The 18,398-nt window shown below is 45.0% G+C and overlaps 1 protein-coding gene across 1 annotated transcript in view; it reads right to left on the bottom strand.

Annotated features, from left to right (window-relative positions):
* Positions 1-18,398, bottom strand: part of LOC128695265 (discoidin domain-containing receptor tyrosine kinase B) — a 430,413-nt gene that overhangs the window by 198,655 nt on the left and 213,360 nt on the right. The window lies entirely within an intron of this gene.

The raw sequence follows: 18,398 nt of genomic DNA, 5'->3' as shown, positions 1-18,398 counted from the left end.
CAAGATCCAGAGTGAGGTTCCACTCCCTCGCAAGATCCAGAGTGAGGTTCCACTCCCTCGCAAGATCCAGAGTGAGGTTCCACTCCCTCGCAAGATCCAGAGTGAGGTTCCACTCCCTCCCAAGATCCAGAGTGAGGTTCCACTCCCTCGCAAGATCCAGAGTGAGGTTCCACTCCCTCGCAAGATCCAGAGTGAGGTTCCACTCCCTCCCAAGATCCAGAGTGAGGTTCCACTCCCTCCCAAGATCCAGAGTGAGGTTCCACTCCCTCGCAAGATCCAGAGTGAGGTTCCACTCCCTCCCAAGATCCAGAGTGAGGTTCCACTCCCTCCCAAGATCCAGAGTGAGGTTCCACTCCCTCGCAAGATCCAGAGTGAGGTTCCACTCCCTCCCAAGATCCAGAGTGAGGTTCCACTCCCTCCCAAGATCCAGAGTGAGGTTCCACTCCCTCGCAAGATCCAGAGTGAGGTTCCACTCCCTCCCAAGATCCAGAGTGAGGTTCCACTCCCTCCCAAGATCCAGAGTGAGGTTCCACTCCCTCCCAAGATCCAGAGTGAGGTTCCACTCCCTCGCAAGATCCAGAGTGAGGTTCCACTCCCTCCCAAGATCCAGAGTGAGGTTCCACTCCCTCCCAAGATCCAGAGTGAGGTTCTACCTCTCCCAAGATCCAGAGTGAGGTTCTACCTCTCCCAAGATCCAGAGTGAGGTTCTACCTCTTCCAAGATCCAGAGTGAGGTTCCACTCCCTCCCAAGATCCAGAGTGAGGTTCCACTCCCTCCCAAGATCCAGAGTGAGGTTCTACCTCTCCCAAGATCCAGAGTGAGGTTCTACCTCTCCCAAGATCCAAAGTGAGGTTCTACCTCTCCCAAGATCCAGAGTGAGGTTCTACCTCTCCCAAGATCCAGAGTGAGGTTCACCCTCTCCCAAGATCCAGAGTGAGGTTCTACCTCTCCCAAGATCCAGAGTGAGGTTCTACCTCTCCCAAGATCCAGAGTGAGATTCCACTCCCTCGCAAGATCCAGAGTGAGGTTCCACTCCCTCCCAAGATCCAGAGTGAGGTTCCACTCCCTCCCAAGATCCAGAGTGAGGTTCCACTCCCTCCCAAGATCCAGAGTGAGGTTCCACTCCCTCCCAAGATCCAGAGTGAGGTTCCACTCCCTCCCAAGATCCAGAGTGAGGTTCCACTTCCTCCCAAGATCCAGAGTGAGGTTCTACCTCTCCTTACATCCAGAGTGAGGTTCTGCTCCCTCCCAAGATCCAGAGTGAGGTTCTACCTCTCCTTAGATCCAGAGTGAGGTTCTACCTCTCCTTAGATCCAGAGTGAGGTTCTACCTCTCCTTAGATCCAGAGTGAGGTTCTATCTCTCCTTAGATCCAGAGTGAGGTTCTGCTCCCTCCCAGGAACCAGAACTGTTGACTGCATCTTTGACGTGTTGTGGGTGTGTGTACATGCTGTGGGTATGGTAATGCTGTGGGTGCGTGGGGATGCTGTGGGTGCGTGGGGATGCTGTGGGTGCGTGGGGATGCTGTGGGTGTGTGGCGGTGCTGTGGGTGGAGCAGGAGCAGCAGCAGCAGCTGTGGGAATATAGTGCTGTTCTCTGCTGCTCCAGTAATAAACTGATCTACATATCTGAGGCTTTGCATAACCACGTTAATATCAGACTCAAGAAACTGGCTGCTTTGAACACCTGGGTAAGACCCTCTAGTTGAACCCTGCCTGGATACCTTGAACACCAGGGTAAGACCTTCCAATAAGACCCTGGGCTAGTTGAACTCTGCCTGGATACGTTGAACATCAGGGTAAGACCTTCCAATAAGACCCTGGGTTAGTTGAACTCTGCCTGGATACGTTGAACACCAGGGTAAGACCTTCCAGGGAGACCTTGGGCTAGTTGAACCCTGCCTGGATACGTTGAACACCAGGGTAAGACCTTCCAGGGAGACCTTGGGCTAGTTGAACCCTGCCTGGATACGTTGAACACCAGAGTAAGACCTTCCAGGAAGACCCTGGGTTAGTTGAACTCTGCCTGGATACGTTGAACACCAGAGTAAGACCTTCCCGGAAGACCCTGGGTTAGTTGAACTCTGCCTGGATACGTTGAACACCAGAGTAAGACCTTCCCGGAAGACCCTGGGTTAGTTGAACCCTGCCTGGATACGTTGAACACCAGAGTAAGACCTTCCCGGAAGACCCTGGGTTAGTTGAACTCTGCCTGGATTCGTTGAACACCAGAGTAAGACCCTCGAGGAAGACCCTGGCATAGTTGAACCCTATCTTACCACAGGTCAGCTGTTTTTAATAATCTTCCTGGCCTGCTAGTGTACTCGCATATAATCTAGTGATACCAGTGAATAGCAGAATACAGTGTTGTAGTAGCAACTAACCAGTATTATAATGGTACTTAGTGGAGTGGAGTGACTTTCATTAGTTTCATTTTCTTGAAATACGAGACGTTACTGTGAATTTCATATAACCTGTAGTTACCAGCGGTCGAATATACACAACGAGAAGCAATTATTACTACAGAAAAAGCGCCCTTCCTCCAAAATTTGCACCAGTCAACTATAGTGATAATATAGCATTTATTGTGGTGGAGACGGAAAAACAAAAATAGAAAAGCCAGATACAGCGATTGATAAACAAAGAGGTCGACTGTACGTCATTGTAGGAGCTGCCAGATATCACCGGCTCTTCAACACGCAAGTTATACTTTTGTATCAGTCAAATCACATATTACTCGGGTAGATAATTTCCAGTAGATCCTTCATGTGTTAGCTCAAATCACCGACCAGTATGTTTTAAATAAGTGACCCACTGATCAGAGCAGATCGACTGGTCCGAACCCTTGACTGGTCCGAACCCGGGACTGGTTTCAAACAGTTTCATTGGACAATAAAGCAGACTGTAAACGGATGGGTTTGTAGGCGCCCTTATAAACACAAACATTAAAAATCAGGAACGTGACGGTAAGCTGTCCAATATACAAAAAGAGTTAGAAACAGAAATACAAATAGCTAGAGCTTCATTTAAGGTTATTAATATAATATTCAAGAGGTTGCTAGTAGACTTGCAGTAAATCAACCATTCAAATCATTATGAAGCTGTGTGTAGTCTGTGGTCAGTCAAACAAACGGGCTACCACATGGATAAATTGTCATTTTTGTGGAAATTGGTGTCACGCTCCTTGTGCAGATATCCCAGAACTAGCTACAAGCAGTATTAAAACAGAGAAGTGTTTTTGGGTATGCCCAAATGAGGAAAATCTGTGGACTAAAATCACAAGGGTATTAAAAGAGGATAACATCAAAGCTGCTTTCATAGAAAACCTGGAAGCTTTCTACAACAGATGGGAACATAAAAAGTCCGGGCTGAATGGTACTGCCCTTGATACTGGCCATGTAGTCACAAACTGTAAGGCTGGAGGTGATGTCCTGGTAGTCAGTAAATGTAGGGCTGATAGTGCTGTCCTGGGAGACAGTAATGGTGAAGCTGGAGGTGCTGTCCTGGGAGACAGTAATGGTGAAGCTGGAGGTGCTGTCCTGGGAGACAGTAATGGTGAAGCTGGAGATACTGTCCTGGGAGACAGTAATGGGGAAGCTGGAGGTGCTGTCCTGGGAGACAGAAATGGTGAAGCTGGAGATACTGTCCTGGTAGACAGTAATGGTGAAGCTGGAGATTTTGTCCAGGTAGTCGGGAATTATACGCAGGAAGGAATACATATAAATGACCTCATAGAGGACAGGAGCCATAGTAGGGAAACAAGTGTAGTCAAAGATAAGATAAAACCAATATTGCAAACCAGAAATACCGCAGGAAATAGCAAACAAGAGGACTCCAATAGCAATAGTGAGGATAAATTACCAAAAACAACTGGTGGGAGCTCCATTGTTGGTGCTAGGGAGGATAGGAATAAGACAGGGAAACATGCACCAACAGGGAATACAGTCACAGAAACCCAAGGCAAACGGAAACCAAGCCTGTGCACATACTATGCACTTGGTATCTGCTGGCATGGGAAATCTGGAAAAACAGATGGGACATGCAACTATGACCACCCTAGAAAATGTCATGCCCATATGACAACAGGAAAATGCAAACTCCCTTCCTGTAAGCTTTTTCACCCTGAAATGTGTACCTCTTCAGTACAGGAAAGACTGTGCTATAACTTAAATTGCCAGGCATACCATCTAAAGGGGACAAAAAGATACAAAACATCCAGGCCATGGGAAAACCTGGGTAGCCACAGCCACTCAAGAGGGAGAGGTTTTTTAGTGCCAGGAAGGAAAAAAAACTGGCAGGAAATGGCAGAAATCGTACACCAAATCCAGTCATTCCTGGAGTGGAACCACAGTCGATGGCCTCCACTCCAAACCAACAGATACAGATACTAATGCCGGAAAAAAAATCCCCCCCCAGTACCAACAATACCACCAGTCCGATAACATTCTTCTTTGCAAATATACAGGGTCTAAAGCCAGCAATAAACAACAAAATACCTTTCATCCGTGGACTGCTTGCAGAGGCAAAGGCAATGTTCGCGGCTTTCACTGAGACCCACATAAAGGATCACTTGGACAACGAAATATGGATCCCAGGTTACAACCTATACAGATGTGACAGAGTGAACAGGCAAAAGGGGGGGGTTGGCCTGTACATTGCAGAGTCACTTGTTTGCACAGAACTGCTTAATGCCTCAAATGACGTAGTGGAAGTTTTAGCAGTAAAGGTCGAGAACCAAAACCTAGTCATTGTGGTAGTCTACAAGCCTCCGGATGCAACATCCCAGCAATTCCAGGAACAGCTGTTAAAAATTGACCACTGTCTGGAAAATCTTCCAGCTCCTGCACCCAACATCTTGCTCCTGGGGGATTTCAACTTAAGGCACCTAAAATGGAGGAATATAGCAAATAATATTGTTGCAGTAATAACACCAGGAGGCAGCTCTGATGAAAACTCACACTCACACGAGCTTTTAAATCTCTGCACAAAATTCAATTTAAACCAGCAAATAATAGAGCCTACTAGACTGGAGAATACACTAGACCTCATCTTCACTAACAATGATGATCTGATAAGAAATGTCACCATATCAAAAACAATATACTCAGATCACAACATAATTGAGGTTCAGACATGTATGCGTGGAGCCTCAGACCGACAAAATGAGACTAGTCACGAGGGAGCATTCACCAAATTCAACTTCAATAACAAAAACATAAAGTGGGACCAAGTAAACCAAGTCCTAACCGATATAAGCTGGGAAGATATACTAAGCAACACAGACCCAAACTTATGCCTAGAACAGATTAACTCGGTGGCACTCGATGTATGCACAAGGCTTATTCCTCTAAGAAAAAGGAGGAGTAGATGTAAAATAGAAAGAGACAGGCGCTCCCTTTACAGGCGACGGAAAAGAATAACAGAGCGGCTAAAAGAGGTCAATATATCAGAAATGCGCAGGGAGACACTGGTCAGAGAAATAGCAAGCATCGAACTTAAGCTAAAAGAATCCTTTAGGAGTCAGGAATCGCGGGAAGAACTAAAAGCCATAAATGAAATCGAAAGAAACCCAAAGTATTTCTTCTCCTATGCCAAATCAAAATCGAGAACAACGTCCAGTATTGGGCCCCTACTTAAACAAGATGGGTCCTACACAGATGACAGCAAGGAAATGAGTGAGCTACTCAAGTCCCAATATGACTCAGTTTTTAGCAAGCCGCTAACCAGACTGAGAGTCGAAGATCAAAATGAATTTTTTATGAGAGAGCCACAAAATTTGATTAACACAAGCCTATCCGATGTTATCCTGACGCCAAATGACTTCGAACAGGCGATAAATGACATGCCCATGCACTCTGCCCCAGGGCCAGACTCATGGAACTCTGTGTTCATCAAGAACTGCAAGAAGCCCCTATCACGAGCCTTTTCCATCCTATGGAGAGGGAGCATGGACACGGGGGTCGTCCCTCAGTTACTAAAAACAACAGACATAGCCCCACTCCACAAAGGGGGCAGTAAAGCAACAGCAAAGAACTACAGACCAATAGCACTAACATCCCATATCATAAAAATCTTTGAAAGGGTCCTAAGAAGCAAGATCACCACCCATCTAGAAACCCATCAGTTACACAACCCAGGGCAACATGGGTTTAGAACAGGTCGCTCCTGTCTGTCTCAACTACTGGATCACTACGACAAGGTCCTAAATGCACTAGAAGACAAAAAGAATGCAGATGTAATATATACAGACTTTGCAAAAGCCTTCGACAAGTGTGACCATGGCGTAATAGCGCACAAAATGCGCGCTAAAGGAATAACAGGAAAAGTTGGTCGATGGATCTATAATTTCCTCACTAACAGAACACAGAGAGTAGTCGTCAACAGAGTAAAGTCCGAGGCAGCTACGGTGAAAAGCTCTGTTCCACAAGGCACAGTACTAGCTCCCATCTTGTTCCTCATCCTCATATCCGACATAGACAAGGATGTCAGCCACAGCACCGTGTCTTCCTTTGCAGATGACACCCGAATCTGCATGACAGTGTCTTCCATTGCAGACACTGCAAGGCTCCAGGCGGACATCAACCAAATCTTTCAGTGGGCTGCAGAAAACAATATGAAGTTCAACGATGAGAAATTTCAATTACTCAGATATGGTAAACATGAGGAAATTAAATCTTCATCAGAGTACAAAACAAATTCTGGCCACAAAATAGAGCGAAACACCAACGTCAAAGACCTGGGAGTGATTATGTCGGAGGATCTCACCTTCAAGGACCATAACATTGTATCAATCGCATCTGCTAGAAAAATGACAGGATGGATAATGAGAACCTTCAAAACTAGGGAGGCCAAGCCCATGATGACACTCTTCAGGTCACTTGTTCTATCTAGGCTGGAATATTGCTGCACTCTAACAGCACCTTTCAAGGCAGGTGAAATTGCCGACCTAGAAAATGTACAGAGAACTTTCACGGCGCGCATAACGGAGATAAAACACCTCAATTACTGGGAGCGCTTGAGGTTTCTAAACCTGTATTCCCTGGAACGCAGGAGGGAGAGATACATGATTATATACACCTGGAAAATCCTAGAGGGACTAGTACCGAACTTGCACACGAAAATCACTCACTACGAAAGCAAAAGACTTGGCAGACGATGCACCATCCCCCCAATGAAAAGCAGGGGTGTCACTAGCACGTTAAGAGACCATACAATAAGTGTCAGGGGACCGAGACTGTTCAACTGCCTCCCAGCACACATAAGGGGGATTACCAACAGACCCCTGGCAGTCTTCAAGCTGGCACTGGACAAGCACCTAAAGGCAGTTCCTGATCAGCCGGGCTGTGGCTCGTACGTTGGTTTGCGTGCAGCCAGCAGCAACAGCCTGGTTGATCAGGCGCTGATCCACCAGGAGGCCTGGTCACAGACCGGGCCGCGGGGGCGTTGACCCCCGAAACTCTCTCCAGGTAAACTCCAGGTATCTAGATACAGTGGACCCCCGCATAACGATCACTTCCGAATGCGACCAATTATGTAAGTGTATTTATGTAAGTGCGTTTGTACGTGTATGTTTGGGGGTCTGAAATGGACTAATCTACTTCACAATATTCCTTATGGGAACAAATTCGGTCACTACTGGCACCTGAACATACTTCTGGAGTGAAAAAATATCGTTAACCGGGGGTCCACTGTATATTGAACACCTGGGGTAAGACCCTGGGCTAGTTGAACTCTGCGTGGATATATTAAACATCTACGGTAAGACCCTGGGCTAGTTGAACCCTGTCTGAATACACTGAACACCTGAGTTAAGACCCTGGGCTGGTTGAACCCTGCCTGGATGCGTTTTATGGGTCCCACTAGGACCTATACAATGTAAATAATTCAAGGAGAACAATGTATACAAAGTATTACAAGTATTGTGTATATTGTTGACAAGTGTGAGGGGTGGTGCTGCAAATTGAGAAACACATTTTTGTCTGGGCAACGTTTATCTCGTTTATCTCGTTTACCTTTGGTACCTCATGCCGGTAGGCTTGTCGAAATACGCCTACTGGAGCTGCTGGCCTTCGTGAGGAAGTCTTGTTCACCCCCCCCCAGCAGCAGTTGTGACAAAGCAGCAAGCAGTAAGAGTAGCAGCAGCGGTTATAACAATAGCAGCTGTAGTGACAATAACAGCAATAAGAGTAGAAACACTTGTAACAATAGCAGCTGTAGTGACAATAACAGCAATAAGAGTAAAAACACTTGTAACAATAGCAGCTGTAGTGACAATAACAGCAATAAGAGTAGAAACACTTGTAACAATAGCAGCTGTAGTGACAATAACAGCAATAAGAGTAGAAACACTTGTAACAATAGCAGCTGTAGTGACAATAACAGCAATAAGAGTAGAAACACTTGTAACAATAGCAGCTGTAGTGACAATAACAGCAATAAGAGTAGAAACACTTGTAACAATAGCAGCTGTAGTGACAATAACAGCAATAAGAGTAGAAACACTTGTAACAATAGCAGCTGTAGTGACAATAACAGCAATAAGAGTAGAAACACTTGTAACAATAGCAGCTGTAGTGACAATAACAGCAATAAGAGTAGAAACACTTGTAACAATAGCAGCTGTAGTGACAATAACAGCAATAAGAGTAAAAACACTTGTAACAATAGCAGCTGTAGTGACAATAACAGCAACAAAAGTAACAGCAGCAGCAGGAGTAAGAACAGTGTGTATGTTTAGTCACTGTAGGTAGACTTATGTGTGTTTGGTCACTATAAGTGTATTGTGTGTATGTTGGTTTTGTCAGTGTAAGTGTATTGTGTGTGTGTTTGGTCACTGTAGGTATACTGTGTGTGTGTGTTTGGTGAATGTAAGTATATTATGTGTGTGTGTTAAGGTGTGAGCATGTTGGGGTGTCGGGTGTTCCTACCAACACTTCGGTGGTCAGAATATAACTTCACATTTTTCTGACATTTATATAAGCCTCTTAGTAGTAGGGAAAAAATGCTTTTAAATACTTTATAGAGGTGTGTGTGTGTGTGTGTGTGTGTGTGTGTGTGTGTGTGTGTGTGTGTGTGTGTGTGTGTGTGTGTGTGTGTGTGTGTTTGTGTGTGTGTGTGTGTGTGTTCATATCGTTCCAGACTATGAAGTTGAACTCTTCTCCAGGCTGAGGGACTGATCACCTCAAATACTTTTTCTCCAAGATTGGTGGACTGATTACATCATCTTCATTTCACTACTACACCTGCTCCCTCTGTATTTGACTGAAGAAGTCTACTGTGTAGGCGAAATGTTTCAACAGTAAAGTTACCCAACTGTTGCACATGTGTCTTAATGTTCAACTTGTCGGTATTTTATACCATCTTCAACATAATTAACCGTCCTAAGTGAAGAGTACCTCTGATATACCTTTGATGAGTTTCAAGAGTATTTCTATTCTCGGAGCCCGGCCATGGGCCAAGCTCGTCTGGTGCTAGCCTGGTCAATCAGGCTGTTGCTGCTGGAAGCCCGCTGCCCTACATATCCAACACAGCCTGGTTGATCTGGCACCTGGTGAAGATACTTGTCCAGTTTTCTCTTAAAGACTTTTACACTTGTTCCAGCAGTGTTTCTGACATCTTCTGGTAAGATGTTGAATAATCTGGGGCCACGAATGTTGATGCAATGTTCCCTTATTGTGCCCACCGCACCCCTGTTCTTGTGGCAGTGTGCAGATTTGGTACCAGGCCCTCGAGTGCTTTCCAGGTGGGTGGATGTGAATTAGACCTGATTAACTTAGGCCAGTAGGCCTGCTGCAGTGTTTCTCCTTGTGAGTTGGTGTGACTTGGACCTGCCTAGCTTGGGCTGCGGTGTTCATTCCTTCTTACGTTTTTATGTGTTGTATATGTATATATCGTACATATACATCTAGCTCATATAAGCTAGACTCGTTCCCCTAAAGGATACTACTTGGACTCCCTACTCATTTCTTCAACCTTGCAAGGTCCTGATGATGTATTGATTGCAACACGAAAGTCCTAGAACTATCACTCAGTTCCCCCTGTGGTTGTTTTGTATATTAAAATATGTGTAAATTACCTAGGATTAACTCAAACAAAAAAGTCAAAGTGACTTATTTCCACTGAGGACCTTGGTGGTGGTGTGGTAACACTTGATGCTTCATTGTGGACCTTGGTGGTGGTGTGGTAACACTTGATGCTTCATTGTGGACCTTGGTGGTGGTGTTTTACCTGGAGAGAGTTTCGGGGGTCAACGCCCCCGCGGCCCGGTCTGTGACCAGGCCTCCTGGTGAATCAGCCCCTGATCAACCAGGCTGTTGCTGCTGGCTGCACGCAAACCAACGTACGAGCCACAGCCCGGCTGATCAGGAACTGACTTTAGGTGCTTGTCCAGTGCCAGCTTGAAGACTGCCAGGGGTCTGTTGGTAATCCCCCTTATGTGTGCTGGGAGGCAGTTGAACAGTCTCGGGCCCCTGACACTTACTGTATGGTCTCTTAACGTGCTAGTGACACCCCTGCTTTTCATTGGCGGGATGTTGCATCGTCTGCCAAGTCTTTTGCTTTCGTAGTGAGTGATTTTCGTGTGCAAGTTCGGTACTAGTCCCTCCCTGCGTTCCAGGGAATACAGGTTTAGAAACCTCAAGCGCTCCCAGTAATTGAGGTGTGGTAACACTTGATGCCTCATTGAAGACTCGTGCATTAGTCAAGTTGAAAAATGTATAGTATGAACCAGGGAGCAGGAACTGTGTAAGCAACTACACCGAAGAACATTTTCTCTCCGGCCCCACCAGACTTAAGCATCATAAATTATTTTCAGTGTAAGACCCGCTGAGAGGCTTGTCCAGACCATGGCTCCATCCTCCCTCCCCCTCAAAGTGCTTACCACCGTCCCTAGCACCTCCTAGCACTCAGCTTCTTCACGCATCCCTAGCCCCCAGCCTCCGGAGAGACACTCCCAGCCCTGATCTACCGTGAAAGACGTGGGGTAAGACGTCTGTGGGAGAGCAGGTGGGGCTCAAGAGAGGCTGGACCAGGCTGGCATTTTCTCCTTAAAATTAGCTTGCTGGTCAAAATGTACTTGTAGCAGATAAACGAATAACGAATTTGTAAATGTACAGATGATTCATCTTTAATGTAATTTACAGCAAGTGGGGAATATTTCCTACCTGTGTGGATAATTAATTAACATTGATTGCAACTCAGTAAATGTTCTTAAGAAGTAGCTAGTCTTCCCGACCTGCTGTGAACCTTGTAAACATTATATAAAATTCGTAAACACTACAGAAAATATAAATAACCCGCACATAGGAGAGAGAGAAGCTTACGACGACGTTTCGGTCCGATTTTGACCATTTACAAAGTCACAATAACATAAAATGGGGGGGGGGGAGCTAATTTATATACTGTGACTTCGTAAATGGTCTAAGTCAGCCCGAAACGTCGTAAGCTGCTCTCTTCTATGTTCAGGTAATTTGCGTATTGTTCCAGTCAGGTTATTATGTCTTTGTGTTATTCATTACAGAAAACGGTCGAGGACCGGGCCCCAGGCGCGTTGCCCCCCCCCCCCCCGAAGCGACCTCCAGGTAGACTCCAGGTAAGTAAATGAACTCTTACTGACTCTTCTAGTGCTCCTTAACATCTGCATATCGACACGTTCCTAAGCATCCCTTCACACTACGGATATGGGATGTTCGATAAGATAAATAAACTAGCTGTTTCAGTGACAAAAATATGTAATTAAATTGTGGATAAGGTAGATGGAAGAGAGAACCAGCCAACGAACGCTGGTGTTAGCAACATGTTACAGTAGGGAAACAACCAGGTGACAACAACCCACGCTGGTGTTAGCAACATGTTACAGTAGGGAAACAACCAGGTGACAACAACCCACGTTGGTGTTAGCACCATGTTACAGTAGGGAAACAACCAGGTGACAACAACCCACGTTGGTGTTAGCAACATGTTACAGTAGGGAAACAACCAGGTGACAACAACCCACGCTGGTGTTAGCAACATGTTACAGTAGGGAGACAACCAGGTGACAACCCACGCTGGTGTTAGCAACATGTTACAGTAGGGAGACAACCAGGTGACAACCCACGCTGGTGTTAGCAACATGTTACAGTAGGGAGACAACCAGGTGACAACAACCCACGTTGGTGTTAGCACCATGTTACAGTAGGGAGACAACCAGGTGACAACAACCCACGTTGGTGTTAGCACCATGTTACAGTAGGGAGACAACCAGGTGACAACAACCCACGCTGGTGTTAGCACCATGTTACAGTAGGGAGACAACCAGGTGACAACAACCCACGTTGGTGTTAGCACCATGTTACAGTAGGGAGACAACCAGGTGACAACAACCCACGTTGGTGTTAGCACCATGTTACAGTAGGGAGACAACCAGGTGACAACAACCCACGCTGGTGTTAGCACCATGTTACAGTAGGGAGACAACCAGGTGACAACAACCCACGTTGGTGTTAGCACCATGTTACAGTAGGGAGACAACCAGGTGACAACAACCCACGTTGGTGTTAGCACCATGTTACAGTAGGGAGACAACCAGGTGACAACAACCCACGTTGGTGTTAGCACCATGTTACAGTAGGGAGACAACCAGGTGACAACAACCCACGCTGGTGTTAGCACCATGTTACAGTAGGGAGACAACCAGGTGACAACAACCCACGTTGGTGTTAGCACCATGTTACAGTAGGGAGACAACCAGGTGACAACAACCCACGTTGGTGTTAGCACCATGTTACAGTAGGGAGACAACCAGGTGACAACAACCCACGCTGGTGTTAGCACCATGTTACAGTAGGGAAACAACCAGGTGACAGCAACCCACGCTGGTGTTAGCACCATGTTACAGTAGGGAGACAACCAGGTGACAACCCACGTTGGTGTTAGCACCATGTTACAGTAGGGAGACAACCAGGTGACAGCAACCCACGCTGGTGTTAGCACCATCTTACAGTAGGGAGACAACCAGGTGACAGCAACCCACGCTGGTGTTAGCACCATCTTACAGTAGGGAGACAACCAGGTGACAGCAACCCACGCTGGTGTTAGCACCATCTTACAGTAGGGAGACAACCAGGTGACACCAACCCACGCTGGTGATAGCGCCATCTTACAGTAGGGAGACAACCAGGTGACACCAACCCACGCTGGTGCTAGCACCATCTTACAGTAGGGAGACAACCAGGTGACAACAACCCACGCTGGTGTTAGCACCATCTTACAGTAGGGAGACAGCCAGGTGACAGCAACCCACGCTGGTGTTAGTACCATCTTACAGTAGGGAGACAACCAGGTGACAGCAACCCACGCTGGTGTTAGCACCATCTTACAGTAGGGAGACAACCAGGTGACACCAACCCACGCTGGTGCTAGCACCATCTTACAGTAGGGAGACAACCAGGTGACACCAACCCACGCTGGTGCTAGCACCATCTTACAGTAGGGAGACAACCAGGTGACAGCAACCCACGCTGGTGTTAGCACCATCTTATAAAATACATAATACAGAATTTAAACTAATTGCCGCACATTAGGAGTAGTTAAAAGAAATATGTAGACAGACATCAGTGCATGAGCTCCCTCTTTAAAGCAGGTTAATCTACTAGACTTCACAACAAAACATATTAAGAAACAAACCTCCACAACAAGAGACACAAACCATAACAAGAGACACAAACCTCCACAACAAGAGACACAAACCATAACAAGAGACACAAACCTCCACAACAAGAGACACAAACCATAACAAGAGACACAAACCTCCACAACAAGAGACACAAACCATAACAAGAGACACAAACCTCCACAACAAGAGACACAAACCATAACAAGAGACACAAACCTCCACAACAAGAGACACAAACCATAACAAGAGACACAAACCTCCACAACAAGAGACACAAACCATAACAAGAGACACAAACCTCCACAACAAGAGACACAAACCATAACAAGAGACACAAACCATAACAAGAGACACAAACCTCCACAACAAGACACACAAACCATAACAAGAGACACAAACCTCCACAACAAGAAACACAAACCATAACAAGAGACACAAACCTCCACAACAAGAAACACAAACCATAACAAGAGACACAAACCTCCACAACAAGACACACAAACCATAACAAGAGACACAAACCTCCACAACAAGAAACACAAACCATAACAAGAGACACAAACCTCCACAACAAGAAACACAAACCATAACAAGAGACACAAACCTCCACAACAAGAGACACAAACCATAACAAGAGACACAAACCATAACAAGAGACACAAACCTCCACAACAAGAGACACAAACCATAACAAGAGACACAAACCTCCACAACAAGAGACACAAACCATAACAAGAGACGCAAACCATAACAAGAGACACAAACCTCCACAACAAGAGACACAAACCATAACAAGAGACACAAACCTCCACAACAAGAGACACAAACCATAACAAGAGACACAAACCTCCACAACAAGAGACACAAACCATAACAAGAGACACAAACCTTCACAACAAGAGACATAAACCATAACAAGAGACACAAACCTGGACAGCAAGAGGTCTCCCGAGATAAAGAGTGCGTCTCTCCAGAGGTCTGGAGAGACCTTGCTGACGTGCTCTTCAAAGGAGTCATATTTGACCAGAAAATAAACCGAACCAACTGCAGTCGACCTAAAATAGCGGAGTCTCCGCACTTACAGTTCATCCAGGAGTCACTTGACGTTCTCTTGTCGGCCACCAAGTGTTCCGAAACTTTATGACACTCGCAATCACATCGTTCACCACAAAGAAATATTTCGGTGTGATGTCAACAAACAGTTTCCTCTTTAATCTTTGTCGTGGGTCAATTCTTAACTTGGTAGACGTCTTACCTGGAGGTTACCTGGAGGTTATTCCGGGGATCAACGCCCCCGCGGCCCGGTCCACGACCAGGCCTCCAGGTCTTCAAGGTTGTGTGATACACTGAGGTTTATCACTGGTTTAAGAGGTCATATAATACACTGAGGTTTAACAGGTTATATAATACAGGTTTATCACAAGTTTAAAAGGTCATATAATACACTTGAGGTTGGTCACAGTTTGAAAGGTCATATAATACACTTGAGGTTGGTCACAGTTTGAAAGGTCATATAATACACTTGAGGTTGGTTACAGTTTAACAGGTCATGTAATACAGGTTTAAGAGGTCATATGATACACTGAGGTTTATCACAGGTTTAAGAGGAAACGGAAGTGAAGGTGATAAAAGAAGATATACAAAAAGGAGCGGGAAACGCGGGAAAATGTGGAAAAAGGAGCTGGGGAAAATGTGTAAAAAGTCCGGGAAAAGGCATAAAAGAGAATGAGAAATAAAAAGCGCGAGAAAAGGTATAAAATAGTGCAAGAAAAGGTATAAAGTAGCTCAGGAAAATGTGAGGTTTACATAGCACAGGAAACGGTATAAAAAGGTGACGTACGAAAAGCGCGGGAAAAAGGCGACGTACAAAAAGCGCGGGAAAAGGTATAAAATAGCAGCGCGGGAAAAGTGAGGTGCAAAAAGCGCGGGTAATGTGGTGTGGGTGAGGGGGAGGGGGGGGCGTTGGTGGGGGAGGGGGGCGTAGGTGGGGGTCTCAACACAAGACAAATGAGGCGCATTGTGGTCAAGTCATGGCTTATTTGTCACACTCCAGTTAAGACATAAGACCCACACACCTTTTTGACCTCCCACCCTCCTTCCCTCCTCTCCTTCCTTCCTTCCCTCCTCTCCTTCCCTCCTTCCATCCTCTCCTTCCTTCCCTCCTTCCCACCTTCCTTCCCTCTCAGACACACACACACACAAATAAACAGACGTTTTCTGTTTTCCCTTTGAAAATATAAGGAAGAGTAATCAAGTGATTATTTGATGCTTGTTTCTTTTTTCTTTCTACGATAAAATCTAATTGTTTGCTCTGGTGGCTAAAGCTCTCTCTTCACACGGCGAGGATCTGGGTTCAATTCCCAGCCAGGGTAGAAACATTGGGCGTGTTTCTTCATACCTGTTGTCTGTGTTCACCCGTCAGTAAATGGGTACCTGGGTGTTAGTCGACTGGTGTGGGTCGCATCCTGGGACACTGACCTAATTTGCCCGAAATAGTCAGCATAACAAGGGGCTTTCTATATAGTAGTATGTTATTGATGTCAGCTATGGTCAGTATACCTTGTACATCTACTGGTAGTAAATAAAGATATTATTATTATTATTATTATTATTATTATTATTATTATTATTATTATTATTGTTATTATTATTATTAACCATAAGTGATAAATGTTTGTGGGTGTACCAAGTCTCTCTGGCTTCAGTGTGATGCTTCATGGCGCGTGAGTTTCCTTATCTCCTTATATCATGTTTAATTTTTCCCCCTATAATCTATCTTGTCCATAATTACTATCATATTTGCTTTGTCTGCTTTCGTAAGGTGAAGTCCAGGATCTTTCCTTAATTCATGGTATAACTTAACGAATCTTTGAGGACAACTGTGTTGTAGAGGTGTAAGCAAAGCTCAGACCTCTAAGCTTTGCTCACACCTCTGCAACACAATTATCCTCAAAAATTTACGAAGTCATACCATGAATTAAGGAAAGATCCTAGATTTCACCTTACGAAAGCAGACAAAGCAAATGGGATAGTAATTATGGTCAAGGTAGATTATAGGGAAAAGTAACATATTAGAAGATAGGGGAACTGACGTGCCCCTTAAGTATTATATCCTGCCAGGAGTGAGACTATATCCGTATATTCACGGTTGTAAATTGGGTGAGCAGCGAGTTTTTTTTTCCCCCCCTTTTAGGAGTATGTATTGTGTGGTATTGGAGGCAGGTTTTGTTCGAATTCCATCAGTCACACCCTGTAGTCTCTGGATAACTGTTTTTACTCACTGACTCACGAAATCGTAATGACACGATTGGAGTTTTGAGACTCTCTGATCGCGGGTTCTATTCCCGCCCGTGGTATGGTTTGTTTTTACTCACCATATGCGCAACAGTTAGATATCTCGAACATTGTTCCAGATAATAGAGGTGGTTAGTCTGAGGGACTGACTACCTCAAAACTACGCCTTCAGGTATGATGGACTGGTTATATCGTCTCTACATCTCTACTGCCTCATCTGTACTCGACTGAAGGAGCCTACAGTGTAGGCAAAATGTTTTGGAATAAAAATACCTAACTGTAGCACGTGTGTCTTTTCATTATGTCGGTACTGTATACCTTTATCATATTCACCATGTCACACCTTATAAAACACACACACACCTAATTTTTAAAGGAAACCATACATAATTAAGAATTATTGTGTATACCTGAGTATACCTGGAGGGTGTTACGGGGGTCAACGCCCCTGGCCCAGTCCATGACCAAGCCTCGAAAAAAATGTGAAACTTTTCACGATTTTGCGTGTAAGATTCGTTGCATCATATTTATGCGACATTTCTGTTTGTCATCCTCTGAACAGTGTTCCATATTTTCCCTGAGGCTGAGAGATGTTTACTGAGTTTAATAAAGAAGAGAGTGAGTGGAGACACCAGAAGTAATGTGATAGAAGCCTCCACCTTCTTACCTCTCATGATACGTGTCTGGTGATGCAACTAGAAACTCGCTACACTTTTCTCCAGCCGAGGCGAGTGCTAACACACACACATAACACACAGGAAAAGATACATATATCATGCCATAAGGTTCACTTTTCACCTCACTTTTCATGAATAATGTATAATAATGACTAATAATCTTAAATCTAGATAATTTTACACTTTATTGGTGAAAATTTTGTGTTTCGATTCAAGAAAGTCAAGTCGTCGGTGACTGTTATGTTGTGTACAGTATTGGTCACTATGTATGAGGGCAAATACTGACACAATGGAGTGAGAATTGGTGATTTTGATAAAGACCTGCCTTGTATGGGCCAGTAGGCTTGTTGCAGTGTTCCTCCTTTCTTATGTTCATATGAATGATACCCAGTACCGTGGGTATCATTCATTGAACCTTGCAAGACGATGATTCAGAGGTGTCAGTTCCATAAAAAAAATAATGTTGTAAGTTGTCTTTGTTATGTCTTAATCAGAAAAAATGTCTCCTGTCTTATTAGCCTTTATCAAAAGAAAACCTGTCAAGAGAATTAGTAGGTCTACTGGGGGTTACGTCTAACTACATTAGAAATAGACAAAGCATCACCATAGACAAAACTTCTAAGATATATTGAATCCTCGGTTACATAGAGACTCCCCATGCCTGGCCTCATTACGCGAGGGAGCGGGACCAAGAGCTAGAACTAACTCCCAACAAAGTGAAATAGGTGATTATTTGATGAAAATTAGACATGTGTAAGAGCTGTGTAGACGTTTT

The sequence above is a fragment of the Cherax quadricarinatus genome, chromosome 50, assembly GCF_038502225.1.
Source record: "Cherax quadricarinatus isolate ZL_2023a chromosome 50, ASM3850222v1, whole genome shotgun sequence".
In the NCBI taxonomy this organism is placed as follows: Eukaryota; Metazoa; Arthropoda; class Malacostraca; order Decapoda; family Parastacidae; genus Cherax; species Cherax quadricarinatus.
The sequence above is the reverse complement of the archived record's forward strand: the minus strand, read 5'-3'. Positions and strand labels throughout refer to the sequence as shown.